General features: G+C 44.6%; 1 protein-coding gene across 1 annotated transcript in view; it reads left to right on the top strand.

Moving 5' to 3' along the window:
* The window catches only part of LOC106660007 (lachesin-like), a 70,473-nt gene that overhangs the window by 16,472 nt on the left and 26,130 nt on the right, over window positions 1–27,871 (top strand). The window contains exon 2 of the mRNA XM_014382819.2: window positions 19,683–19,728. The gene's annotated coding sequence lies outside the window, so the exon portion shown is untranslated. The remainder of the gene's footprint in view (window positions 1–19,682; window positions 19,729–27,871) is intronic.

Below are 27,871 nucleotides of genomic sequence, written 5' to 3'. Positions count from 1 at the left end.
GTGCCCATTCAGCAGCACACACTGCCCTTTCGATACGGTGTGTACGTCAGAGCGAATTTTGAGATGTACCGTCTCTGTGCCTGTGTGTGCTAGTGCAGCAAAAAAGTCACACACGGTGTTGCGAGCTGCCAACACACATGTACTACGATAACAGACACGAGTCGCATTAAAATCGCATACAGTTTACGCGGCAAGAGCTTTTATTGTGCTGCACAAGCTATGAGAGTCTCTCAGGGAGAGAGAGAGAGAGAGAGAGAGAGAGAAAACCGACGAGGCAGTGATCCGAAATGGAGGGGCGTTTCAGCACACGCTTCTTGACTCTTTGCTTTCTCTCTCTCTCTTTCTCTCTTGGCAGCTCTTGAAAAGTCGAGCCGGAGAGAGGTTTTTAAACGTTGCGGAGGCTCTATTACCGAGCGCGAGCGTAGCCCAGAATACGTGTGTTTTTTTGCACTCGCGAGTCGAGTACGCTCACACGGTGGTGCTCGCGCGATATTACGATAATGCAAGCTTTCTTACGGACAAAGTGTGTGCGTGGCTGCATCACTTCCAAACTGAGTGCAGCAACGATGTAATGCGCAGAATGTTATCTTTTTTTTTAATGCCAAAATATCATTATCAAAATAGTCGTTAACGTAATTGCGAGTAATATGCTTCGGACACGTCGACCTACTGCATGAAAAGCTCGACGAATCTTTTCAATCATTCGCTCGACTTGTCTGCGTTTAAAACTCAGACTTGCGAGTCGAGCAAAAAAAAAAAAAAAAAAAAATTATATATCCGTTTATAACGCAGCGAAAAATCAAGGTACTTTCTTTTCCTTAAAGTGCGTACATACACCACTCGCGCTTGGGCTATAAAGCATAACGCGCTCGCCCACCCGTCCGAGGCGCGGGGGTGGGCATATAAACGAGCGCATGAACGAAAGGGATTCGCTTCTTTTTTTGTGTACGTGTGTGCGTGTGTACGCTCGTAAAATGTTTTTTTTTATTCTTCTAGTTCTCCTTCTCTCAAGCGCGTGGATAAAAGTTCGAGAACATTCGCGAAATTAGTTTTACCTACCCGAGTGTATAGGCGTAACGGTACTCTCCCTCTCTCTCTCTCTCTCTCTCTCAGTCTGCACGTGTACTTTAAGCTCGAGACTGTGTGTAGTGCAGCACAGCTTTTCCTTCGCCTCCTTCTCCTCCTTTTATTTTTTTGCATCCGCTTCATGAGGGTACGAGGAGCAGCAGTCAAGAAAAAAAAACTCTCTCTCTCTCTCTCTCTTACTCTTGAACGAGAAGATGATTAAATGCCCTTAATTCCGATCAAGTGTCTTGCTTTACATTATGAAAATTCAAATCCCCCTCCTCTTTTATTCCTTTTTTATCTTCCCTTTTTGTAAATTCAACTAAATAATATACATTTCCACACGCGTGAAATCCTCGATTTGACGTATTTCGGGCTGAATTTCGTCGTATCGCGCTCAGGGTAGGTATTATATCACCTCTCGGTCGCGTTCGCACCAGAGAACTCGAAACCGCAGCAGCAGCAGCAGCAGTGGCGGCAGCTGAGATAGATGTGCGTAGCGCGCCCAAAAATTTTCGCTGATTCGACGTATCACACCAGCACTGCTACTGCTGGCTGCTATATGCGTGTATGTAGGATCTCTGCAAACGTGTGAGAGCGTGAGAGAGAACGAGTAAGCGAAAGTAAAAAAAAAGGAGCGTACGAGCGAGCGAACGAACGAAGCTACTTGACTCTCGTCTGTTTCCACACGTGTGGGTGTGCGAATGTATGCAGCACGGCATGTACAGCTCTCAGCGCGGCGCCCGTCACCGAGCGTTATACCCGTCGAGCTAGCTAGCTAGCTACGGTACGATCGTCGAGTGAGCGGCCCGAAAACTCACAGGAGGTAACAGGTCGGAAATCCGTGTGCTTGCTGCAGCAGAAGCTATATATATGGATATAGAGCGGAGTAGTCCGCGCGTGCGACGGCCAGTTGCTTGAATATGCATACAATGTGGCCCTGTAGCTCCTTTAATATAGGATTAGAAATGATATGTCTTCTATACGTTCGTATATGGTAGTACGCGAAAATATATCTATATGGTGTACGCGTGTGGCTTGCGTATTATAACCCACCCACCCCCGCGGAATATATATCTTCTCGCTCTCGCTTCTCTCTCTCGGATTTTATTATTAGTCAAGAGCAGATGAATGTCCGAGTTTAAGCCCGCACTAGCTTACGCAGTCCTCTGCAAGCACAGCAGCGCGCGGATATCGTGGCTGCAGAGGGCCACCAAGATTATTAGAATGACCGCCTCTCTTCTTCTGCTGCTGCTGCTACTGCTAGGCTACGGGAGATTCGATTTTCGAGATCACCCCCTAGCAGATCTATGTATAGGTGAGTTTGTCGTCGTTGTCGTGGTGGTAGTTCGTTTAATTAATTTCAATCGACTCGAGAGAGGCGCGTAAAACAAACGATTGATTAAACTTATATAAGTCGAGCCGACACCGCAGCCGAGTCGATAGTAATAGTGACGCTGATTCGACTCTTTCATTTTTTTTCTTTTTTTCAACATTTTTTCCTTCTTCTTCTTTTTCTCCTTGAAGCCGTTTTTTTTATTCGCGTATATATACGCGTCGTGCAGTAAGCGACTCCTTATTAAAATACGCCCCATGCACATCTATGGTATCGTCGAGTCGCGCAACTCTTGGCGCTCTCGATATTATGTACAGTTCTTGCGTCGCAATTTTCTTCATCGCCGCGCCCGCGCAAGGCAGCTAGCGCAGTTTTGCGCGCGCTTATATAGGTTTTCCAAAGTTCAATTAATTTTTATTTTTGTTCCACTTTTTTACCCTCTAGCTCGCTCTCTTTTCTACTCTTTTTTTCGGTCGCAAGCTCTCACCTCTCAACACTGCGAGTATATATATATATACCTTATATCACGCGTAATAATAAATTATTCGCAATTGCGCTCGCCGAGTGCGACGCGCGCACGATCATCGTCATAACGATTTGCTGGGCAAAAAATTGCAGCAGCAGCAGCAGCGTGTGGGTGGATGATGATGCTCGTCGTCGTTCTCGTCCTCGTGCAGCCGCTACTGCTGCTGCTGTTTCGTTCACACGCGTGTCGAAATTTGCACAACGGCCACGTCTATACGTGCGTGTGTGGGTATACTATAGCCGTGGCATGTATGTATGTTAGCCGGCTAGAGCCATTCACGCCAGTTCAACGCAAGCAGATTTATGGCCTCTTGCTCTCTCTCTCTCTATATATATATATATATATGTTTTTGATGCAGAGCTGGTTATTCATTGCCGTGTGCGCGTATACAGTGTACTGCAGCTAGCAGCAGCAGCAGTGGCAGCGGCAGCGTAGAGCCTGGCGAGCGTGAGTTTCGACATAAAGCTCATACTTCCTTTCTAATTACCCCCGTGCCGTTGAATATCAGCTTCCTCTGTATTCTCTCTCTCGCTCGCAACCACACGCAGATACACACATACATGCACTCATACAAAATATTGTATTTTCTGTATTTGTACAGGCGTATCGCCATATGTGTACGTGTGTGGGTACGTAGGTATATTACGAAACGACGAGTTTTACACCCTTCGGATGTAGTGCAGAAGCGGCAGCAGCAGCCCCCCGCTCGGCGCAATGCTCATAATGACTCCGGCTCGCTTTGCGCCAATATACGGAATAATATATATATAGTTCGGGAGCGCTCGAGAGTTTAGAATTATACATACATGCATGAGACACACACACACACACGCACACACACACACACACACACGTAGAGATTCGAGCGAACTGGACTATACCACACGTCTCTATAATGTTGCAGCATGCATAGAGAGCGTATTAATAATTCTGATTTAGTTAATCTTTCCCTAAGACTCGAAACTCTCTCTCTCTCTCTCTCTCTCTCTCTCTCTCTCTCTTTTCCCGCACACATACATACGCGTGACGCTGGGCTCGACTCGAGTGAATTATACATTATATTGTATGTTATTATGAAAGCTTTGATGCTTTTAGATTTCCATTTGCCGTGATGAGCTTTCCTTCCTCCCTACGTCCCCCACCATTCATCCACATACGCGCGTATATAGTACGCGGCATTTATATAGGAACACACTTTAATTTGTCGCTACAAATCATAGTCTCCCCCCTCTTGGAACCCAAAGCCACGCGGGCGGCAATGCGTACATATATATCTATAAGGTAAGACAAACGTAGCTTTGAAGGCAGGCGCCTATCCGCATTTCGAATGCGGGGGTGGCTCTAGCAGCAGCACCCCTTCCCCCTCCCTATTTACAAACCAGAGAGCTCCGAGTATACACACACACACAAAGCAATCAATTATCAGTCGATTAGACCGCGCGCGCTCGTTCTCGTATATAACTCGACGTACGAGCTATACAGTGGCTTCCGCCGCACAAGCACCGTACCAGCACTACCGAGTATACGTATACCTACTGCACGCGAGCTTGCGTCTATAAATCAAAATTCACCTTTATATATATGTGTATATAATGTCGACTGCAGGCACTTGTGTTGCGCCGACGTATTTCTATATAGGTATACGTGGAAACTCCGTCGGGTCGCCCCGTTTATTTTCTTCTCCTGTAGCGGGTCTTTGAGTCATCGAATTGCTGTGGGTATGTGTGTGTGCTGCAAGCTCGCCGTGTATAAGCTTATAATCAGATCGTCTCGTCATCGGTGCGCAAGAGTAACATACCCTAGCCAACTATATGTATATATCGGGTTAAAGTAAACACACACGATTCTGATAGTGGTATCTAGTATGTAGTAGTAGCTAGAGCAGTTGATATAAACTTGCTCACGTATCCTCTCTCTCTCTCTTTTCTACCACCCTTCCTCACTCCTTGGATTTTCAAGTTGATTCAATTTACCGATTCGTTAGGCTGATTGGCTTGTGCAGGTTGGCTTTTCCTACCCCAGCAGCAGCAGCTCTCGCTCAGAGAGAGATACGTACACTTTTGTGCCGACGTCATTAGATGAATCGAAGATTTCATTACTCCGAGTTTCCGAGCGCCGATATATATTCTCCGTAACTATCCCCCTTTTTGGTTTCTCTCTCTCGCTTTGACCTTTACTCATTTTTTTTACGCGCTTTCTCACATATATTTTCTATGTGAGCAACCGCACATACAAGTATATTACTCGAGGCGCATCCGATAAATTCGTTTTAATCATCGTTTATGCCGAGCTGCAAGCATATAATAACGATTTACATATCACCAAATATGTATACCACACGCGATAACTCAGCTGCGCGGCCCAAGAGAAAATCACATGGGTGATCGAGCCGCAAAGCTATTGCATTCGTATACGGTATACGTATACATACGAATAAGCTACTTAAACGTATATCGACTGTACAACTGCTCGCTGCTGCTGCTGCTGCTCCACGACATTACAATAGATCACTCAAAGATGATGGGTATCGCGTGTTCGGATCCTCGAAATATACGTATAATATGCTACGCTATACGCGCGCGCGACCCCAACGACATCGATCATCGAATTCCCATATATACTTCTCGTACACATACATTCGTATACGTATCGAAAGAAGGTAGACGACCTTTTTCCACTGGTGAACGTATACATAGACACACACACACACAAATGCGCACAATTGCTGCGGACGGTATAATCGTATGCAGTGCTTCATGCATATGCAAAGCAACTTTTGATTCGGTCCTCTCTTTCGCGAATGAATTTTTCAATTCGCGCATCCCTCGCCTATATCCATACATACATACATACGCGCTCTTGATCGAAATAAAATATATTCATGTATGTATGTACGGTACATGTGGACGGAGCTTTGGCCTGTATCCACGCACGAGTAATCCACGTGCCTGTGTGCGTACATATGTGTGTGCGCGTATAGGAAAATTGTATATAAGTCCGCAAGCTCGAGCTCGCGCAGCTCGAGGATAAAAGTATCTCGCGCGTTCCGTGTGTGAAACTTTAATTGAAGGATTAGTTGCGTATATTACACGACAGCGCGTAAACATCGTACCCCGGGGTGACGCATCGCAAGCTCCTAATACGTTGGCTCAGGATAATGTCCCGGGAAAATTTTTAAATCAGTTTTCATAAGTATGGCTTTTCTGTAAAAGTAAATGAAATGCATAAGCCAATTTATATATCATTTGAACATATTTATATTGAATTAATGGCGATTAGAAAAATTTTCAAACGATCCATGCCGAATGGAGAGAAAAAGAGAGAGGATCGAATTAAGAGCCATTAATCCAAATTCGAGCGAACGAGCGAGCAGGCGAGCGAGCGAAACGAGAGAGAAAACTGGCGAGTTCATCAGCTGAACGAAAAAGTAATTGCTTTTCGACGATCGAATCGATCCTGTCTGCGCTGCGCTGCACTATACGTTCGGCTCGTTCGGCCCCATATATATACGCGGCAGGCAAGATTTATCCTTACTTTATTTGTACGTGCCGCACCGAGTGTATGTGTATGTATGTATGTATGTATGTATGTGTGTGGGTGGATAGTTAATCAAAGCGAATTATTAGGTGGCTACGATGATTTTATCACCTAATTTCCATTTATAACGCACGATTGCCCCGCTGCCGCACCACGCGTGCCCCTTTCCTACGCACACCCGGACTATATACTAAATAGTGCTCAAGCATCGACTCACGCGCCGACGGCTTTTCCCTCATTAACCGTTGAACGAGGAGTGCAGAGAGGAGTAGTTATATGGGATAAATATATAAAACCGTCACAATTTGGATGTAGGCATACGCACATACTTTTCGATTTTGATTAATTATATACATTATCCGCGAGAGCTCGTAGATACGATCGATCCCGCGCGCGCGAGCTTTTATATGTACCTTTGCACGAGCTTGCGCGAGCTTTGCCCTCCCTCCACATCAGGTATGTGTACATTTAGCTCGTTACAAGGGCAAGATCGTCAATTATCCGCTCTGTACACAGCCGTATCTCCTGTCGTTTGTCTGCGCGCAGCTCGACTCGTGCAGCTCCGTTTGTGTTTATATACAACCAGCGCGACGATAATAATAATTCATAATTTGATACTTAACGAAGCGAGTTGAAGCAAATGAAATTTCAGGTTGTTGCAGGGCCGCATAGCGTATACGCATACACACACGGTGAAATGTAATAGCGCGACGACACCGGCTATGTTTTGTGTATGTTCTGTTATACAAGCGCTAGGCCGGCACCATAACAACTTGTGTGCTGCAGCTCTCCACTGCTACTGCATGGCAGGCTCAACTTTTCTGCTCGGTCTCGTTGCCCGGTGATTTTAATTAAAATTGTACGCATATTCCGCATATATATAGAACACGAATATGCGAGCGCCTCGCAGCGAAACGAGTGTTGTGTTATTATCATTTTACTATTATTATTAATATTCTTAATTATGCGATTATCGTCATTATTATGAATGCCATGTAGTCAAATATTATGTGTACATGCGTGTACGAGTGCGAAGCTCGCTACGAAAAGTCGAGAATTGTGCATCCAGCATTACTTTCTGCAACGCTGGAAGGAGCAATGGCATAAAGCAGAAAGAGCGCGCTTCAAGTTTCTAGCTCTTCAAAAAGCTTAAACCGCCCCGGCCGAGTGTGAGAGTTGTGCGAGACGAAAACAACTTAACGAACCTCTCTTTCTCTCCCTTTTCGCTCGTATGCACGCCGCCCGCTCATGAATTATGCCCCGGAAAAATCATTGCGAGACTTCTTTTACTCAACTTGATAGTTGCGCACAGACGCGAGAGATAGAGTGATAGACGAGAGAGAAGCGGAAAAAAATTATCAATCTCAAAAGAAAAATAAAGAAGTTTTTGTTCGAGTATAAAGAGCGAAGGGAGAGAGAGAGAGGCAAAGTGTATTATGTAATAATCCCAGAGCGCTCGAAAGCCTGTGTCCAGAGTTTTTAAAGTGGGATATTATAATAAAAAAAAAAGGTCGGCCTGGAGAGAAAATTTGGGGTTGCGGTGGCGACGGGGGTGGTGGCTATCTGAATCGTCCTCGGCTTCAACGCAACGGACAACTTTTCAATAAGCTACACACAAGCACACGGCACAGACTGTGTGCTTGTGCTCGACTCATTCGGCATGTCCAACACTGTAGATATTCTTCTACTTCGTCTCGGTCCTTCTCTCTCTCTATTTCTCTCTCTTTCACTTTTTTTTTATTTTATTTTTCTGTGGCGTAGCAGCGGCAGCAGGTCCGTAAGCGAAGTTTATACAGACCGACAATGAAGCGGCGGTAGCAGTAGCAGTAGAGCAGTCGAGAAAGAGTTTCTATTCCGCAAAGTGAAGGCGGCTGGGCTGGGCGCGCGCGCGCGCGTAGTCGTATCGAGTCTCGACTTTGACAAAAGAAAAAGCTGCTGCTGCTGCGCGACTCGCTTGCTCACTCTTTTACTCTCTCCTTCTCTCTCTCTTTTCCGCCGATGATATAAAGCTCGGGAGATATGATATTCCGTTTTTTCTTCGCCTATACAGCACGGGGTATAATATATATCTGTATACAGAAAATAAAACGTAGAAGAAGAAATAATAATGCCTACAAAAGGATCGCCGCGGCAAATTACCGCTGAAGAAGAAGAAGGAGTGGAAAAAAAAGAAGCAAGAGATAGCTATCAATCGCCTTTGACGGCAATATTTTCCTCGCTGCGGCGAATTAACGTTTGAAAAAGCAACATCAGTGGCTATCGGCTCGTTGTATATTTGCCCATACCTACTTGCCTTTTTTGTCCGATTTATAAACGAAAACTCGTCGCTTAAACGATTGTTCCTCGTTGTGTGCTCCAAGAGAGAGAGAGAGAGTACGTCTAAATTCTCGAACGACAATAGGTCTAGGATTATCCTCGAGTTAATACCTTATAGAAATAGAATACCTGCATAGGCACACGTACGCGACGATCAGTCGTCAAGGAGTCGCGATTTCGCTCGCTGTGCGTTTTATCATATGCTGCTGCTGCTGCTGCTGCTCCCAAAGCTATATATTATATGCGCATGTGTGTACGCGGCGCTCGGCCCATAGGACTAGAACTATTAGCGCTTGCGGAGTTGAGAAGTACGTGCTTCCGTGGCTGCCTCTACTCGAAGCTCCTGATAGTACTCCCTGTACCGCGTACGGTATATACCTTATATATTCGCGCGCTTATATAGATATATGGGTATATCTATACGTGTTTTAAGGTCTAACTATAGCTTGGCTGTGAATACCGTACGCCACGCGTATTCAAGGCAGTTTCAGCTCTCTGCGCGCAGCTAGCTCTTACTATACTATCTTGGTCTAGGCGCACACACACACACACCCACCAACCAACGGGGCGCAGTGAGTGAGCTAGTAGTGCATCACAGGCTAGAAAGAGAAGTAGAGCTAAGGTAGTCTGCTGCCGTCGACGCTCTGAGCATAGGGTACCCTATGCACGTGAGCGTATAGACGGCGAGCCAATCATTCCGGCATTGTTAGCCTCTCTCTCTCTCTCTCCTCGCTGAATGTCGAATATCTATATGCTTTCCTCCACAGCAGCAGCAGAAGCTCACAGCTATATAAGTACGGGGATATAATAATATATCGCTGTCTCTCTCTCTCTACCTAGCAGCAGCAGCAGCAGCTATATCTTCTTCGCTTTTCACGTGACATGCCGATCCATAGTTTGAATATGATGCTCTTATAAAGTATGCTGACAATTTTGCTGCTGCAGCCGTTGGCCCAATGGTTTGCCGCTGGCTGCATACGATCACTTGCGCGGCGGCGTGGCTCTATTTTTGTTCGAGTCCTATGCTGGCGCCGTCAATGTATATTACTACTACCACTACTACTATACGGAGGAGCATGGGCCAAACGCAATATATAATGCTTTAACTAGCGAATTTCGCGAGCTCGTCGCTCATTGTGCGGTTCGGCTGCACTTTGAGTTATGTTAATAGTTGCTTCTAAACAATGAATATTATCCTCCTGCGCGCGCGAGAGAGAGCTAGCTAGCTGTATACAGCCAACCCCTCCCTCTCCCCCTGTCGGTCCCGTTCACCGTGCAGTACACCTACATATTTAACCGGTATATAGGTGTGTGTTTATGCATTTCTCTGTGCCTATAGTATCGGTTATACGAGCGCTGGGGCCGCGCCGCGCATCGGTGAATATTTCCGACCGTTACTCTTTTTGGCGAGTGCGGAGAGTGTTTTTACTACGCGAACGAGAAGAAAGAAAAGCAGAGAGAACGAAAAACGCGAGGAGACAAAAAAAGAAGAGGGAAAATACCATCCAGTAGTAGTTTTCTCACTGTATGACTTTTCTTTTCACATGTAAATCTTGCCCAAAAGAGAGCGAGAGAGATAGAGAAAGGTGTGCATTTATCTTTTTCACGCTGATTTTTCTGACATTTTCATGCATATACCCGCTAAAAGAGAGAAAGACTAAGTGAAAAAACAAAATATTAACGACTTCCCTTTTTTCTTTCTCTCTCTCACTCGCTCTCTCATTTCTATGCCTAGCCGCTCGTGTACAACAGCGACAAAAAAACATAAAGACACATATATACGTAGAGAAAATAAATACACAAATAAATAGTAGTGGCCGCCACGCGTGCATCAAAGACTGCCTCTTTCTCCTGCGCTGACACACATACTTGATGAAGTCCCCACCCGAATCTATGTGTCTGTGTGTGCATGTGCGCGTGTGTGTGTGTACGTACCTCTATTCACCCTCTATACACCGGCTATATAACGAGCCGAATAGTGTAAAGCTTACCAGTGCGCGGTGAGCTTTGAATACTCGCGTATAAAGAAATATTAAATTTTTTGCACGTTACACGCACGCTCGCTATGCTGCCGCTGCTGCCACTGCACATGGGTGGCAATGAAAAGTCTCCTTTCAAAAAGGTGAAAACACTCCATTTAGCTTTGTGCCGTTGCGCCCACCGCCATCCCCGGCAAGCTCGCCGCGCGTGTCCCAGCAACGGCATGGGCAGTGGTACACATCGTTCGTACTCGATATTACGAAAAGTAAAAAATTGACAATTTTTCCAGTGTGCTCGCTCGTTTTGATATAATACTTTGCCGAAAAAAATAGGGACAAAAAGGGAGGGATACACTATTAACTTGTCACACGTGTACGTGTATATAGTGTACATAAGCCCGTTGGATCGACGTTAATTCTCTACGAGTTAAAGAGAGAGAAGAAAAAAAGCCGTGGCAAACAAGAGAATATATTATGGCCTCGACGCTGACCAAAGTGCGCGTGCGATAGCCTCGATGTACAAGATTTATCAAGCGTACCGTAACCAGCGTGTGCCCGAGTGTATCCATTGGTTTAGCTACTGCTACAGCTACGGGTATATAAAAATTACTCGTCCGTTAGAGGAAAATTTCAGCCGCAGTAGCAGCAGCAGTAGCAGCAACAGCTCGCACAGCTGAGGAGGAGAGGGGCAGGGTGCGAGACTTAAAGAATAAAGGTCTCGGGAAACTCGCGGATTTACGGTTATACGTGATGCTCAGCGCGCGGCAGCTTTCAGAATTGGATTTCGTCGTAAAAGTCGTAATTCAATTTTGCCAAAGTGACTTGCCGCGCTAGCTAGCTAGCTGCAACCTGCTGCGCAAGCAAGCAAGCAAGCAACGAGAATAAACGCGTGTGTATGTGCGTGTGGACTGTGTACGTATTAATGCGTATACGTGTGTGTATTATAAACCTTTAGATTGTCGAATTTAATTAGCGTACATACGTACATCGCGTACTCTAGCCGGGATATACACGTTATACGTACGTAACGCTCAAAAGTCGATTCTTTTATTCGACGACGACGACGACGACGACGAGCCCCGAATGAAAGTTAATGAAGAATATTTTTTTTTAACGATGACTGAAAAAAAAATTCTTTTTTATTTTATTTATAAATATATTTTCGATTTTTTACGACTTTTAAAAAGAATAAGCCTCCCGGGATGATAAAAGGTCGGCACACTCGCGCGTCGCTCGCTCGCTCAATCGTTATCGACGTCACAGTAAATATTTGATTGAAAAGTAATCTCTTGCCCGCGCATTACGGTTATATATATACACGTATCTGTTGGTGCTGCTATATAGCTATTCTACTGCCGCCGTTACTGGTGCAACTCTTTACGAGCCTCTAAAACAGCCTATCGCGTATACACTGCGCTATATATATATCGCGTGGCTCGAGACAAACTCCGAGTACGATGATAACGACGAGAGGAGAGTGGAGAGCTCGTCACCTGGAAAATAGTCACGCAACAGCTTAACTACCAAGGCACGTGTCAATCCTCAGCATAAAGCGGCCGCCGTCCTCTCGCGTCAAGCGCTTTTTTTATGCAATACATAAATTTTCTCTCTCTCTCCCTCAAGCTCCTGCGTATATATACAGTATAGGCGCTCTCGTGGATTTAACGCTCGATTAAGTATGTGTACGCCGCTGCGTTAATGCTTTACCGATATAACTTTTGGCCCTCTCTCTCGCTCGTATGGCTGGCTGGATGGCTGCAGTATAAATTATAGAAAATAAAAAAAAAGGAGGACAACAATGACCCACGTGTGTGTGTACACTACACACATACGCTGCACGGCCTCTAATACACATTTCCATCAAAACAGAGGCTTTGGTCTATGAGAAGGAAAGAAAATAAAACGTCGTATTATATACATCCACGTAATTTTATTTAGCCCTCCCTCCCGAAAGCTCTCTTCTCGTCCGTGCTTGCTTGCTGTTGCTGTTATATATAGGTGCACGCGCGCGTGAGCGAGAGCGGCCAATTTTAATTTTCGTTCACTTTAGCCATCGTTATATTAAATTACTCGAAGCTCTTTTCTCTTCGTTCGAGGCGATCCTCGCGCACACGCATACACGCACACACACACACATAGACCCTCTCTCTCTTTTTCTCATTACACGTAAGCTCTTATATATAGCTTTCACTCACTGTCTAGTTTTCGCCGGGGCGCGCACACACTTTCTCTTTCTGTTTTTTTCGTACAATTTTGCACTCGCTCGTACGTCCGTGTTCTTTTCATTTCCTCTCTCTCTCTCTCTCTCTCTCTCTCTCTCTCACTCTCTCTCTCCAGCTGCAGAGCCACTCTGTCTGCTTCTGCTGGTTCTACTGTGGCGGTTGCTACTGCTATCACTCGTTGCTTCAACCTTATCTCTCTCTCTCTCTCTCGCTCTTGCTCGCAAGCTCGCAAGCTCGAGCGCGTGAGTGTAGGGTAAGTTGCGGTGAACTGCATTTCCCGATATCCTCTTGTTATCTATATACATATACGTATAGTATAGAACGAGCTAGACTCTGGTTCTTGCGCGCTCCAGCGCGTACGTACGTATGTGTGCGCGCGTTCTCTATATATCTATGTATATAGGAGCATGCCTCTCTTAGCTTTCGAGTGCGCTTCACGATATCCTGTGCAAACTCTTCTTCTTCTGCTTTGCTTCTGCTTCTTCTTCTTCTTCTTCGTCGCTCTTCTTATACTCGAACCAAGTCTCACTGTGAATGTATGTATGTATGGGTGTGTGCGTCGAGTCCCTTGCCGCAGCACGTGCTAGAGCCAATTCTCGGAGTGCGCGGAGCACGTTTTTCCAGAGAGCCAAGAGAGCAGCTTCTATCGCGTTTCGTGGACGACTGAGCTTAAACATTGTTCGGCTTTCGTTTCCCTTTTCTGTATCCAATTCTGATACTAGCTTTCCTGCCGCGGCCGGGTGAGAAGATTTTTTTCTGAATAGAACAAGCTTTATTCATCATTTATCAGACTTCAAAAATCGACGGTTCTCGTTTGGATGCATAATATAATTGTAGCAATCCGTATCGTTCGAAAAAGTTCAATATATCGATATACGGACAAATTAAGCTTGAACTTTGACAATCGCAAGCTCGAGCTTGCAGCTAGATATTTATACCGAGAATTGAAACAGATGTGCTTTATACAAGTACAGCACTTATTATGCATACATATATGCACGAGCAAGAGCCAAAGCTAAACGTCGTCAAGTTGGGGAAAAGGGTGCGCTGCTCGCGCGCAATGGAGAGAAGCTGCTGCTGCTGCTGCTGCTGCTGCTGTAGCAGAGCGCGCGCGTGGCACGTCCCTTTTCCGGAAAAGCAGCGGCAGCAGCAACTGCAGTATAGCGTAGAGCAGTAGTGGTGCTGCCGCGCAGAGGCATATAGGGGATAGGAACAACGGGTGGCAGCTGGAAAATGCTAAGCCACATTCCTCGCCGCTTGCCTGGTATGCCGCCGCTGCCGTTGCCGTTGCCGGCGACGACGACGAAGACGACGAAGAGGCAGAGAGAGAGAGAGAAAGGGTATTGCACGAAATTGCCGCACTCTGTTCGTGTCATTCCATGGATACTGTTTCTCTCCTTCTCGGCCCTATTCTTTTTTTTCTACTATTTTTCCTTTTTATCTTGAGTGAAAACACACTCTGGGCAGCACCACGTGCAAAGAGAGAGATGGACAAATTTTTAATTATATCAATTATATTCACTCTCTTGTCTTTAGTAAAAAAATCTAATAAGCTCTCAGCTCGTTCATACAATGGAAGAGAATCAATCAAAGGAGATCCATTATATATTTGAACTTTAAACGAGATACAAACATTTTCTCACTCCGTTATCTCTTAAGCTGTGCTGCCTCGGCTCTCACGATCGTTGCGCTTTTTTTTCTCCCTCGCTGCATTGTATACGTATACAGCAGCAACCGTAGCGTACGTCGCACTTTACGTGCTGCTGTTGCTGTTCTATGTATACACTGTATATATATAAGAGCCGAGTAGTATACGGGGAGCTGGCAGCCTTGAGGCGCGCGTGAATACCGAGCAGCAGAGAATGACCGAGCTCTCGAGTGAGAGTATACGACAGCATACGCGTCTCAGCCTGCAAGGAAGACTTTGAAAAAGCTTTTGTTCGACGAATATCATGTGTTGTGTGTGTAAGGATGCGTATCCGTCTGACCCGGCGCCGAGGCTTTGACCCAAAAATCTCGTTTTTTTTTAACACTGCTGCTACCACTGATGCTGCTGCTGTTGCAGTTGTTTTGTTACGCGCTCTCATTGTGCATATAAGGTCGCATGTATTTTTTTTAAATCGTATCAAATCTTCGTTCTAACCGCGTGTATAACTGCGAGTTGGCGTTGCCTACACACGCGCACCAGCCTCTTCTCCTAAGCGTATATACGCGCGATATATGCATTTTTATTGCAAACTCAAAGTCTTAAAGTATTTCTTCCATTCTTTTTTTTTATTCTCGAGCACTTTAGCCACCGCCGCCGCACGGCCATACATATGTACATTGAAAAGATGCTTGCCTCAGTACAAAGTTCGAAGAATAAAGTTTTTACCCGACTCGCGCGCATGTATGTATGTATGTTAGGGTAAAAGGGAGTTTGCTGCGTTTGGAATATATATTCCACACAGATACATGTATTATTTTTTCATGTGGATGTGGGTGTGTACATGTCCTGCGTGAACTCTTGAATACCATGCAAAACACAGTTTCCATTACCGCACGGCTAGACAAGCGCGCGCGCCTCTTATAGTGCTACACACACAGTCGGTGACTTAGCGAATCGTGTACGGCATATACGTGGTTTATTGGATTTATTTTGCGAATTATAACTCGGAAAAAGAAAGCCAGAGAACCTATATATAGTACTTATATGCGCGCGGTCGAGGTATAAAAAAATCTGCGAGCGAAACGACACTTTTGATCGCATTTTCGGATATCAATAGCAGCAGCAGCAACAGCTCTCGAGGCATGTATCTATATATAGCGACGACGAGTGCGCGAGCGGGATAAAATATCCCGCAACAGATTGAAAGCTCGAAGCGACTGTTTTTACTCCTTCGAGCTTTTCTTTCTTTCTTTCTTTTTTTCTTCCTTTCTCTCTCGTGCGCACGTCTCGTGTCGCTCGGCTCTGCTATACCATTATTATTATTATATCGTAGCTTTTTTCTTTCCATCGCCTACTTTGAATTTCATACTAAAGATTCTTCGCCCGTCGTTGTCGTCCTCGTCGTTGTCGTCGTCGTTCTCCACTGGCTAATATGAAAAAATTTGCCCCGATGAATTATTTATTCTCTTGTGAATATTTTTATTTACTCGAGACTTGGAGTTATTTAGCCCAGAATGAAAGTGTAAGTACATTATATTTATCACTTGAGAAAAAAACCGTTGCCAATACATTTGTCAAAGAGCTTTCTATTGAAAGTTTGATTATTTTTACAATAATATATGAATGTTGATAAAATAAACTGTTATTCTTTTAAATTATAAATGTTTGAAAAAGAAAGTAGAAACATTTAAGAAATTAAAAAAAAACGATATTTCATTTTTAGAATGTCACTTTTAAAATATTCTTCAATAAAGCTGCATGTGAAAGTATTCTTGAAAACTAGTCCGGAACTCTGAAAAAGCTAGTCTTGTCAATAGAAAAAAATGTTTAACTACGCAATTTAAAAGAAAATTGAAAATTGATGGTTACATGGAAATCAGTCAAAGAGGCAAGAAGATAAGTTTAAGAATAATTCTAATTATTCGAAGCAAGGGTATATATAGGTACTTTAGAAATATTGTTTATATCTTAATTAATGTAAAAAGCATGAGCAATATAAATTCACAGTCACGACTAAATTAGTAACAGTTTATAGTACTCTCTTATTTTTCATAAAATTGAAATATATTTATGTGAACATTTTTAAAAAAATTCGCAGAGCATTCGTATGATTGTAGATGTATTCATTGCGGCTCCAGACAAATTCCACACGCTCCTATGGACTGCTATAAACATGCACTGCCTTTATATGCCTTTTAAGATAGTGTACTGCACTTATGTGATGTATGAGGTGTTGTTTTTGTCCAAATGATTTGTGACAAATTTCACATTCAAAGAGTTTGTTACGATCATGTACTATCTTTATGTGAGTTTTGAAGGAATCTTTTCGTCCAAATGATTTGTGACAAATGTCGCACTCGAAGGATTTGCTTCGATAATGTATTGGTATTATGTGCTGATTGAGATTGCTCTTGACTCCAAATGATTTGTGACAAATTTCACATTTAAAGGGTTTGCCCAATTCGCCATTTTAGAAATATAGGGGCTAGATAAAAATCGCGGCAGCGCATTTTTCGTAGGTTCAGAGAAAAAGTGCACGATTTCTGGTGTTATGGGAGCCCTCCGAAGGCAGGGCAAGGTAGAAAATCGACTTTGAAAAAAAATGTTGAGTCAAAAAATCACGTTTTTTTGTTTTTAATGGCAAAATATGCGATGATAATGTTTATTTATCGCAAAAATAACACCGGATACTGAAAGAGCATACTCAAAAACCCCTGGGTGTGGATTTTCAAGAAAATATTTTAACTTTATCTATAATTTTTTTACAACGGAAAATTCATGCACAAAATTGCACTTTTGCGCGTTAATGGGTTAATAATGAAACCACTTACGTTTACTTAGATTCAATTGGTATTAGTGATCATATAAAAAAACGATATATTTTTATTAAAAAATTGTTGCTATTTTATATCTTGAAAAGAAAGGATTTTAGGAAACAAAATAGAAAAAATAACAAATCTTAGAATTAATTAGAGAATACAATTGAATTTTTTTAAATAATAATATATAATAACTATTTCTTTCAATTTCATATGAATATTCTTTGAGCAATTTTGAGACATTTTTGTTCCTAGAGTTTTTCTTCTAAACTCATTCTTTTTTAATATGAAAAATCGCAAAGATTTTTTATAGAACAGAAAATCATTTTTTAAATGGTCTATAAGACCCATTGGATTAAAGTAAGCATAGAGAGCTTCATTATTAGGTACTCTTATTTGTTACCATTAAACCTTAATGAAGACCCCAAAAAATATTTCAGAAACTGGTGTTCCGCACCTCATAAGGTCTACATGTAAGACTCGGCAAAAAACAGTAACAATATCTTAACGTTTCACGATTCTTTCCTAAAGAAAAGAATTACTTCTCTTCTTTTGTAATAACTGTGAATATATTCTAAAAAATTACTGCAACCATACAAAAAACCAAAAATCTTTTTTTTTTATTTTAAAAAATTGACCTAAAAAGCTTATTACTTTACAACACTTAATTAAAAAATTCGTTTTCGAGCCTACCACAGATTTTCCTTGTGAAGAAAGCAAATATATCACGCCGCAATGCAAAGAGGCTCGAAGATGTTACACGTGCCATTAAGTGTGCAATATCAAAGCCTAAATAATATGCTTCGCGTGTGTATGCCTAAGGTATACGTAGCATATGTGCATACAGTAGAGCATTTGTGGCTAGCAGATTTGGAAGTCCTTGTAAGCTTTACTTGTCATTTGCGCGCTGCAAGCTCGTGCTATACACACTGTAGAGGAGCGAAACGGAGCGCAGCGCAGACTTACGCAGCGAAAATTTGCCTTTGAAAATGCAATTTGCCCCTTAGAATAACAGGGTCGAGAGAGAAACACGCACATACGAAGAAAGACACGAACCACATGGTAATGAAGCTTTGAAGTAATATAACAGCAGCTGCTGTCTGTCATCATGTCAAACTTAATATTAATTAAGTCTTGCGCAGGGGCGCGCGCGCGCCTGCAGATGTATAGAAGATTGACTCTGCGAAGATTGACTTAAACTCCCTTTCCTCTTGAGAGAGGGAGAGAGAGAAAGACAAAGTACGTGTGGAAGACTTCGAGCATACGTATGCGCGAGCTTTCTAACAATGTTTATATATCTCGGTGCCACGCACGGTGCGAGCTCCGACATGTCAAGAGTCAGGCTATAGAGTTTAAGAATGCGTCGCGAGGTGCGCGTGGCGCGTTTATAGATCGAGCTTTGATTAATTATGAAAATTTTTCTGCATCAAGGCGGCCTCTCCCAGCAACAATGCGAAAAGTCGCGGAGCTTCTCTCTCTCTTTCTCACTCTCTGCTACTCGTCAATTCGCAAGTCTAGGAAAGTCTCATTTCGAATAGTTTAGAAGGCAATATCTTATGCTTAAATTGGAATGACTATTCATTCGCCGAGCGAGCTGTGACTTGAGCCGTTCCGCTGCCTCTTCTTCTCCTTCTTCTTCTTCTGCTGCTGCTCGCGATTTGTGCCCTCTCACTATTCTTACTATCATAGCCTGTATATATACCGTATACCATTGCGAAAACGGGATGTTCGTTAGTGCGCGTGCGAATTCCCTTTTGATTCTCTTTTTTTTTCTCTCTCTCTCTATCTCTCTCTCTCTCTCTCTCTCTCTCTCTCTCTCTCTCTTTCCTCGTCACCACCAACCAACGCCCTCAACACTACCAACACCCGAAGCTCATTAAGAAATTTTTCATCCATTGTCGCGTTGTAGCTATCCGCATTTATATTTTCGACAACGAGCTTTCGACTCGACGAGGAGGACTCATTAGAGTCTCTCGCTGCAAGAGTTCGTGCCTGGTTGCGATTGTACGCGATCGGCTGTAGACCGGGGGGACCGCCGCACAGGTGTATTCATCATTGCCCAGACCGTATCTCTTTTACTAGCTGTTTCTTTTTTCTGTGTCACGAGTACACACATAAACACGTAGCTGTGCGCGCGAAAAGGTACTTTGGTCGCACGCGCGCGCGGTGTTGATTATTCGCCGCGTGTTTATTTACGAGTATACTCATTCTTTTTTCTTCTTTCTTTGTTACAGATGCGCGTCAATGCAACGCCTGCACCGATTCGCTTGATAAGCTCTGGTACGTAGCATACATTATAAGTACAGTATATAGAAAATTTTACGTTACGTTCGTTCAGTCCCCGCGCCTTGCGTTAATAAAGAGCGCAATCTTAATACTTCGAGCAGACGGTGCTACTGCTCCTGCTGCAAGCTCGGTAGGGGGCCTAAGCTTTCGCGTCTATACGTTCGAGAGAATTTGGCGCAATCAAACTTCAATGAAAACTGCACTCGAAACTTTGGGGAGGGAGGGCCAAGGCTCTGAATTCTCCAAGGTGTATATACACACCGGCGTCTAATATCTTTCTCTCTCTATCCAATGCAGCCCAAACGTATACCAGTAGAGGTAGTAGTAGTAGAAGCAGCAGTAGTAGTAACTGGTAGCTCGTGCAGAGAGAGAGTCGTAGCTGGTATATACAGAGTATGAAGGGAAGGTAGTAGAATTAAGTTTTCATTTGCTGCCCCAGCGCCACATAAATACGTACGTGTGCGAACGTGTGGCGCGGCATACCACCACCACCACTGCTGCTGCTGCTGCTGCTGCTGCTGCTGCTACTGCTGCTGCGGCCAAACTCGTCAAAAGTCAGTTTATGATTCCCTACACTTGCGCTCTCGGAGAATACGGCCACTCGAATCAGAATGTACTCGTGCAATCGTGTCGAGTTCAACGAAAAAAAAGGGAGGAAGAAACTGGAGCTGGTTATGTATGAAAGAAAAATGTTTCCGAAAAGTTGAGCTGCGTGAGCCAACCGATCCGAAACTATTTCATTATAATAATCACTTTGAAGCCTTAACGAGTACAGTATTGAATATCGAGGGCGAGCAAAGGTGAGCAAGCTAACCTTTTTAATATATAATCTCGGTGGAGAGAAACTGGTAGAGCTGGTGAATATCGGCAAACGGATAACATACGTAGGTACGTACACGCGTGCGAGCCTTTTTTTCTTCTTCCCAGCTCTCGCTCTTTTACTCCAGGGATTGGTAGTCGAATGAAGAATTCGATTAGCTTCATTCTCTCGCGTACGTACGCTGCTGCTGCTGCTGCTGCTGCTCAGCCGAGAAATAAGAGAAGAAAGGAAACAATTGTCGCTTTTAAATTCGATCTCTTTTTCTTTCTGCCTTTCTCTCGTCTCGCTCTCGTTTTCCATTGCCATGCACACGCGGACGTTCGCGCGCGCGAATGCAATGTTTACCTTCAATTATCGGATTACTTCTCCGATTTCTGTTTTATCGCGCGAATTTCGCTGGCTGCTGCTGCTGGTGTTGGTGCAGCCCCGATCGTAAACTGCACATACCAATTTATTAAATTCGTTAATTGACAAAAGGATAATTTTCTTTGTCAATTCGAAACTTTGCGAACGTCGCGCGCGAGCGCTCCCTATAACTCTACCTCTGCTCGACTCTCGCGTATTGTAATCGAAAAATCCTATCAAAGCTAAATAATACTCGTTTTCAATCTCGACGACTAGCTCAGTCATTTATACACTAACACACACACAGACATACCTTCGATTTATATACACAAAGCTCGTACATACAACCGAACAATAAGCTTTAACAAACAAATCTCGAGTATATATTCTGTACGTGTGTGCGCGTATACTTTGGTATATATGTATAGCATAAACGGCCGTGGCAAGAAGCATATCTCTTTCCCCGAGCTTTCCGCGTGCGCCGCGCGCTCCACCCTTCCTTTGTCGGCTACGGTGGCGGGGGGCTAGAGGTACGGTATAGTGGCGAAAAGGGGCCGCTGCTGCTGCCGCTGAAAACTTGCCTGCTGCTTTTCACTACTCCTATACACTGCACATGCGAAGCCGGCGCGTGAGAATTCGCTGGAGCGGCTTCTTTGAGAGTGAGAGAGCGAGCTCTATATATGCGACTATCGTGCGGCCTAACTTTATCCTAAAATACATATACAGCGCAAAATGGTCAAACGCTATATAATATACTATACCCTCACCCCCTTTGCACCGCTAGCCGACGGAGAAGAAGGAAGTATATAAGCCCCCGAAAATCGCCGCGGAGAAGAGTGCGCCGCAGCAGCAGCTGGAAACTTGCGATATATAGGAGACACGTTGGTGGTAACTGCAATGCTTGAAATAGCTTCGCTTTATAATAGGTGTGTGAGTGTGAGTGGAAAAAAAGTGCTGACTTTTAGCGGCTCATAACCCTTTGCTCGATTTCAATGACAGTTAACATTATTTGTTGCTCGCGCCGGTAATTAAGAGTGACGTATAAATTGCAGCCGCACGGATCAAATTGAATTGTCTTTTAGGACGTTATATGTACACGATCGATATACAGCCAAGGCGTTAATGAAAAAAATATATAGAAACTCGGTTCGTTTTGGGGGAATATATGCTATCCGATATCCCAGCTCCAATGTGTCAGTAGTTTGTGTACACGATATATATGTAGCATCTATCCAGTGCACCTATACATACATATCACGTCGCTTATAAACAAATCGTATCAGATTTCTCTCTCGACTCGGTTCTGTGCTGGAAGGTGGAAGAGTTGAAGGCACGCACTGTAGCGCGATATAAGTCAACAGCTGCGACCGTAAAATCGTGTAATTTTATGCTCGAGTAGAAGTGGCACAGCCACAGCGGAGCAACAGCAGCAGCAACTCGGCACAGTTGAACGACGCGAGCTTGTGTAAGCTCTCTCTCTCTCTCTCGAAGAAACGCCTCGGTCGTGCAGCAGTGCGCTTAAAAGTCCTCTCTCTCTCTCTGTGACTACTACACACACAACCGCTGACGGCATAATTTTACTATGCCGCTCTCTCTCCCCCGCGCCCGAACGAGGCTATATAATAGTATTAGACGCGACGTGCGCCATATCTTCAGAGGACATTATTTCCTTTGCGCTCGGGCTCGTGCATTTCGTTACACCTAGTTTGTGTATGTGTGTGTGTGTTTTGTTATATACATTTCTCTCTCTCTTATACTGTTGCTGCTTTATTGTTTTCGGTCGTTTCCGTTGCAGGTGCGATTAATACTGTAACGTACTTCGCTCGTTGAGATCCGTGCGCGCGGCGCCCTTTTTAAGTTGTCCCCGCGTTGCGTTGCGCGTTCAAAAGCGCATACGGCGCTTTACATCGTACATGCACGTCTTGGCATACATTAAGTCTGGCATATATATATTTGTTTGTCTTTTCTAAACGTAAAATAAGCTCGTGCCGTGCTCAGCTTAAAAGATATATCGTTTAAAGCTCTTTATTATATTCCCCCCGCAGCAGCGGCTGTCGAGTCGCTCCACTGACTTTTGCCCTGGCCCCCCTTCTCAGCTTCAACGCTATAATATAATGCGTATTTTTCAGCTTCACGGCGGTTAACAAAGCTCGTCCGCTAATAGCGTATTTATATATCTCTTTTTCACGGAGCGCTCCCCGCGAGTCAATTATCGCGGCGCGAGCTGGAAAATTGACACGAGCAATTTAAGCGAGCTCCGCACGCGAATTTGTCTTTTCTCTTTCCCTTTTTCTTTCGTCCTTTTTATCTCTCTATTCTTTTTGTTTTATCGAGACAAAGTTTCGTCGCTAGGCGCGCGCACGCGCTAGCAGCACCCGAAAAGTATCCGTGTGTGCACATCATTATCACCTCGCCCGCGCGCGCGCGAGTTCAACTTAAAAAAAAACGACCCTTCGTTCTTCTTTTTTTGCTCGTACTTCGCCTGTGTATATCGCGCACATGCTAACGCACACCTTTATGCGCGAAAAAGAAACTGTCACTCTCTGCTTTGTCGTTTTGTCTTTTTTCGTCGTCGTCGTCGACGTATTTTCACTGCCCTAGCTCGCTTGCTCGAGTCTTTCTCTCTCGTCAAAGCTATATATATGTTTTTTTGCGCACTGTACGCACGCAGCGGGCTTGCCGCGGCGGCGGTGCCATAACACGCGGGGCACACACAACCGGTGTAAAAAAGTGCTGACGAATATAAGAGAGACAGAGAAAGCTACAACAACGAGTCGCGCGCGTATATTATATTACGTAAACGCGAGTATAGCTGCTCGTATATGCGACATGTATAGGCATGCACATACACAAATGCGTGCACACACAACGGCAATCTTTTTCTCTTCAAGTCCTTATAATACATTTATTTCCTGCTCGCGCGTACGTACTACGCCCGTAGTATACATCATTTTGCTAAAGTCTTTCTTTTTGTACCGAGTGTTGCACTGTGTGCAGCAGCAGTACGGCAGCTTCAATCGCACTGCAACTTACACTTTTAACGCTTCTCTCCGTGTAACCCGGCTCAGTCGAAAAAAATGATAAGCTCGGTGGAGGAAAATAACGAAGCAGCTTCTCGACTGCCTGCCTGCCTCGTGCCGAGGCCTTGGGGCTTTTTTCTATGCTCTCGAGCTTCCTAGTTTAACGCGTTCAGAGAACGTTATATATTATTATAAATGTTTTTTATATCACAAAACCGGAGGAGAGCTTCTTGCAGCTAGCAGCAGTAGAAAGAGCGTTAGTTGCAGCGGCATAGCGAGTCTGAATCGCGCTGCGGAGTGACAAAGAAAGAGAGAGAAAAAGAGAAAGCACTGCGAGAGAGACGCTAGACGGTAAGCGCACGGCAGACATAAGCGTGGCGTTATTAAAACAGTCGGGCGTAAAAAAGCAAAGCTTAACTTTGTGTGTGTGCGTCTATATACGTGTGTGTACGGGCGAGGGAAAGAGAGAAAGTAGACAATGAGGAGGCCGATTGTTGAAGTTCTTCTCCGTTCTTGACGGGGGCTGAAGAGTGGAGTTGCAAAATGCGGTAGCGCTCCCTCGCGCTGGCCCTTTTTATTCGAAGCGCTTCCGCGGCCTCCGGGATCTTCCTCTCTGCCTCTCTCTCTATCTCGCAAGCTCTGCTCCTCTGAATAATCGCGAAAAGTATATGCTCCTCGCAGAGAGAGAGAGAGAGAGAGAGTGCAAGAGGGCGCAGGAAGCTCATTAGGCCATGGCCCGAGGTAGTGTTTCTCAAGCCCCTATCTCTCTTTCTCTCCCTCTTTCTCTTTCTCTCTCGCACACACGGGTGCCGCGCAGTCTGTTTTCTTCTTTAATTTCGGTTACGCGCAACATACAGCACAGGGAGCACAACACGAGCGAACAACACAATTACGGAATTTCGCGAAATATGCGTGCCGATCGCGACATACTCTCCTCGCGCTGTATGCCGCTGCATGGGAAAAGCTGGGCTATAGCCGTCTTTGCCTGTTTAACTGGTAATTACCTCGTATACGTATACGCAGCGAGCGAATATAGAGGATTCGTGATTTATGCCTCGCGGTGCGCTGCGGAGCTGCCGAAAGGGTATGTACGTATAGATATGTATAACGCGCGGGCCCCGAGCATTCGGAAAATGATTAGTTACACGCGAACTGCGCGTCGTTAATTATCGCCTCTCTCTCGGCAGCTCTCGGGCTCTAGCTCACTTCGCGCGCACAGCTACTGCTCCCTTGCGAAATCGTCCACGTCCAAATTCGAGGCGACTATTTGCATTAAGCTTCGTGTATATATCATAATGAATTGGAGCATCGCTACTGCTGCTGCTGCTGCTACATCGTCGCGTTGTCGTCGTCGTCATCCACTTTGCTGGTGCGCAAGTAGAGAAAAATTTTACCGTCAAGTCAAACACGAAATTTTGTCTCTCTCTCTCTCTCTCTCTCTTCCCCTGGAACTCCTTTGACATCGTAAATCGTGCTGAAAATTCCAAGCATCAGTTTCCTTTACTTTTTAACAAAGCTACGGTCATTAAAGTTCAAGCCCATATATATATAGCTGGTGTATATAGTAGCGAACGCGCACCGGGCAAAGAATACAGCACGAGTCGAAAGAGAGAGGGAAAGAGCTATCTCTGCGCACGCCAGGCTCGATCGTCCAAAATTGAATTTTTGTTCCCTCCCCCTGTTTGCGAAAATTATTGGTTCAAGGCTTTGGCTGTGTATATATACAGCATACAGCACACGCAGACACTCTCAAAGTCGAACAAATTTATATACGGCTCGTTTCATTCGCTTTGATCAGCGAACCTGCTACGCGCGCGGCGCTCGCTCGCGTGCCTGCCTGCCTGCCTGACCGAAACTTTAAAACTAGCGGCGGTGGTAGCAGCGATCTCTTACCCAGAGCACCATTGTATAATACGTGCGTGTGTATAAATATGTACACGTAGCCATATCAAACATATTTTCATTAAACTCTCATTATCGAAGAAATAGCCTTTGGAGAATTTCGAATCATTGCGCGTGCAACTTTGTCTTGGCGCAGTTGTGGTGGTAGCGTGACCGAGTATACGCGTGTACGTGTGTCCCGGTTCATCGAACTATGCTGTAATAAAATGATATTCAAGTCACTACGTGCGCCCATCCGGGTTACGTCATGCGTGTGACCTAAGGGACAATTACGCCCGAATTTCCGGGTGATTTTTTAAACTTTTACATTATTCTTATGACTTTTTGGGGAGGAAAAATAGTATAAAGAAAAGAAGGATGGAACGTTGTAATCGCGGAGTGAGGCGCGCCTTTCTTTCGAGACATTTGCATATATGCACGCGAGTGGGTCGGGCACGTGCACACGTACTGCGCGGCTCGGACATGACTCGAGCGCGCGCGCGGCGCGAACATAAAAAATCGCGAATGACCGAAAAAAGCACCGACTCAGCGCTCGGCGCAGCAGGAGCTGGGAATAGCAGTAGCGGAGAAAAAGTTCGACCTTCGCAGTCACTATATTATGTTTTCTCTATCTTTTTTGTCCTTCTCACCGCCCTTATGGGCTGCTTCTTCGTCGCTTTTTTTATAGAACGTACGAAGAAAGGCCACAGCTTGCGCTCTACGCGTGCAGCTTATTCCGGCTATTCAATTTTTTCACCCTGCACATAAGCGCGCGATCGTCGGACTACGCGCTGAGCTATACTACTTACTGCCATTTATATAATATAGAAAATTATGTTATCATCCGTTCGAGCGATTGAGTGAAAAATTAAGGTAAATTCAATGACTGCTTTCGAATGACGTATGTATGTAATACAGCTGGCTCAAGCTTTAAGCCGTCCGCTCGCGCCGCGTAAGCAAGCCTCGGGGAAAAGCGCAATAAAAACAAGAATAAACAACTGCAATAAGAAGGCTTTTGATACGTTGTGCGTCGGAGGAATGAAAATCCAGAAGTACATACATACATGTACGCAAGCTCGCTAGCAATCAGTATATGGCATATATAGTTTGCCAGAGAGACGTAAAAGCAGCGGCAGTCGTAGCTAGCACTAGTAGTCGTAGTAGTAGTCGCAGTAACAGTAGTAGTAGCAGTAGTTGCTATCCGTCGTAACGTAAAGCGGATTTCGTCGGTAAGCAGATGTAAATGCAGCCGATGTGATTGCACGGTAATACCAGTCCCTCGTTCATAGACGTATGTGCAGTATGTGCGCGCCCCAAAGATAGACAGAGAAAGACATGGTATTATATATACCCGGGTAATTGTGAGTAGGTTTCCCGAGCTGAGCTTCGCGTGCATGAAAGAGCGAGAGCGAAAGGAAGTGGAGGGGAGAAAGGGAGAGAAAAACAGGATGTTAAGGTCACAAAACTATGAATTGCAGCGATTACTTTTATGTACATCCGGCCCCCGGCTGTCCGTAACGTCGCGAGTTACAAGTTTCGATTTTATTCGCGACCATCTTGCTCGCGTGTGTGGGTGCAAGTTCCCATGAAGTATGTAGCTAGGTTTGTTGTGTTCCGTAAGTACACATTTTATTGTGTATATGTGTGTATGTGTGTGTCTGTGTGTGTGTGTGTGTGTGTGTGTGTGTGTGTGTGTGTGTGTGTGTGTGTGTGTGTGTGTGTGTGTGTGTGCTCAATAGTGCCGCCCTGTACACCTCCGTTTTCTCGCTTGCTCGCGCGTATACGCGTCAATGCCAGCCGCTACTGGATGGGTACGTCGCGCGAGCGCGCCTGCAAGCCCTGAGACAAGATGTCTCTCCCTCTCTCAGGCCCTGTCTCTGTCGAGATTAATTCATATATACATCGAATACGCATTTACTGAAATCACTCATGCGTGCTGCTGTACGTGTTTGCGTGTGCGTCTGTGGAATTGATAAAGCTGCGTCAAGGATGCTACGCAAGCTCCATTGTGCAATAGTTGAGCTTTTTAACACACATTCACGTACACGCATAATACATACACTTTGCTAAT

The sequence above is a fragment of the Trichogramma pretiosum genome, unplaced genomic scaffold (genome assembly GCF_000599845.2).
Source record: "Trichogramma pretiosum strain Unisexual culture from Peru unplaced genomic scaffold, Tpre_2.0 scaffold18, whole genome shotgun sequence".
NCBI classification, from domain to species: Eukaryota; Metazoa; Arthropoda; class Insecta; order Hymenoptera; family Trichogrammatidae; genus Trichogramma; species Trichogramma pretiosum.
Note: the sequence above shows the minus strand (reverse complement) of the source record. Positions and strands in the feature narration are given on the sequence as shown.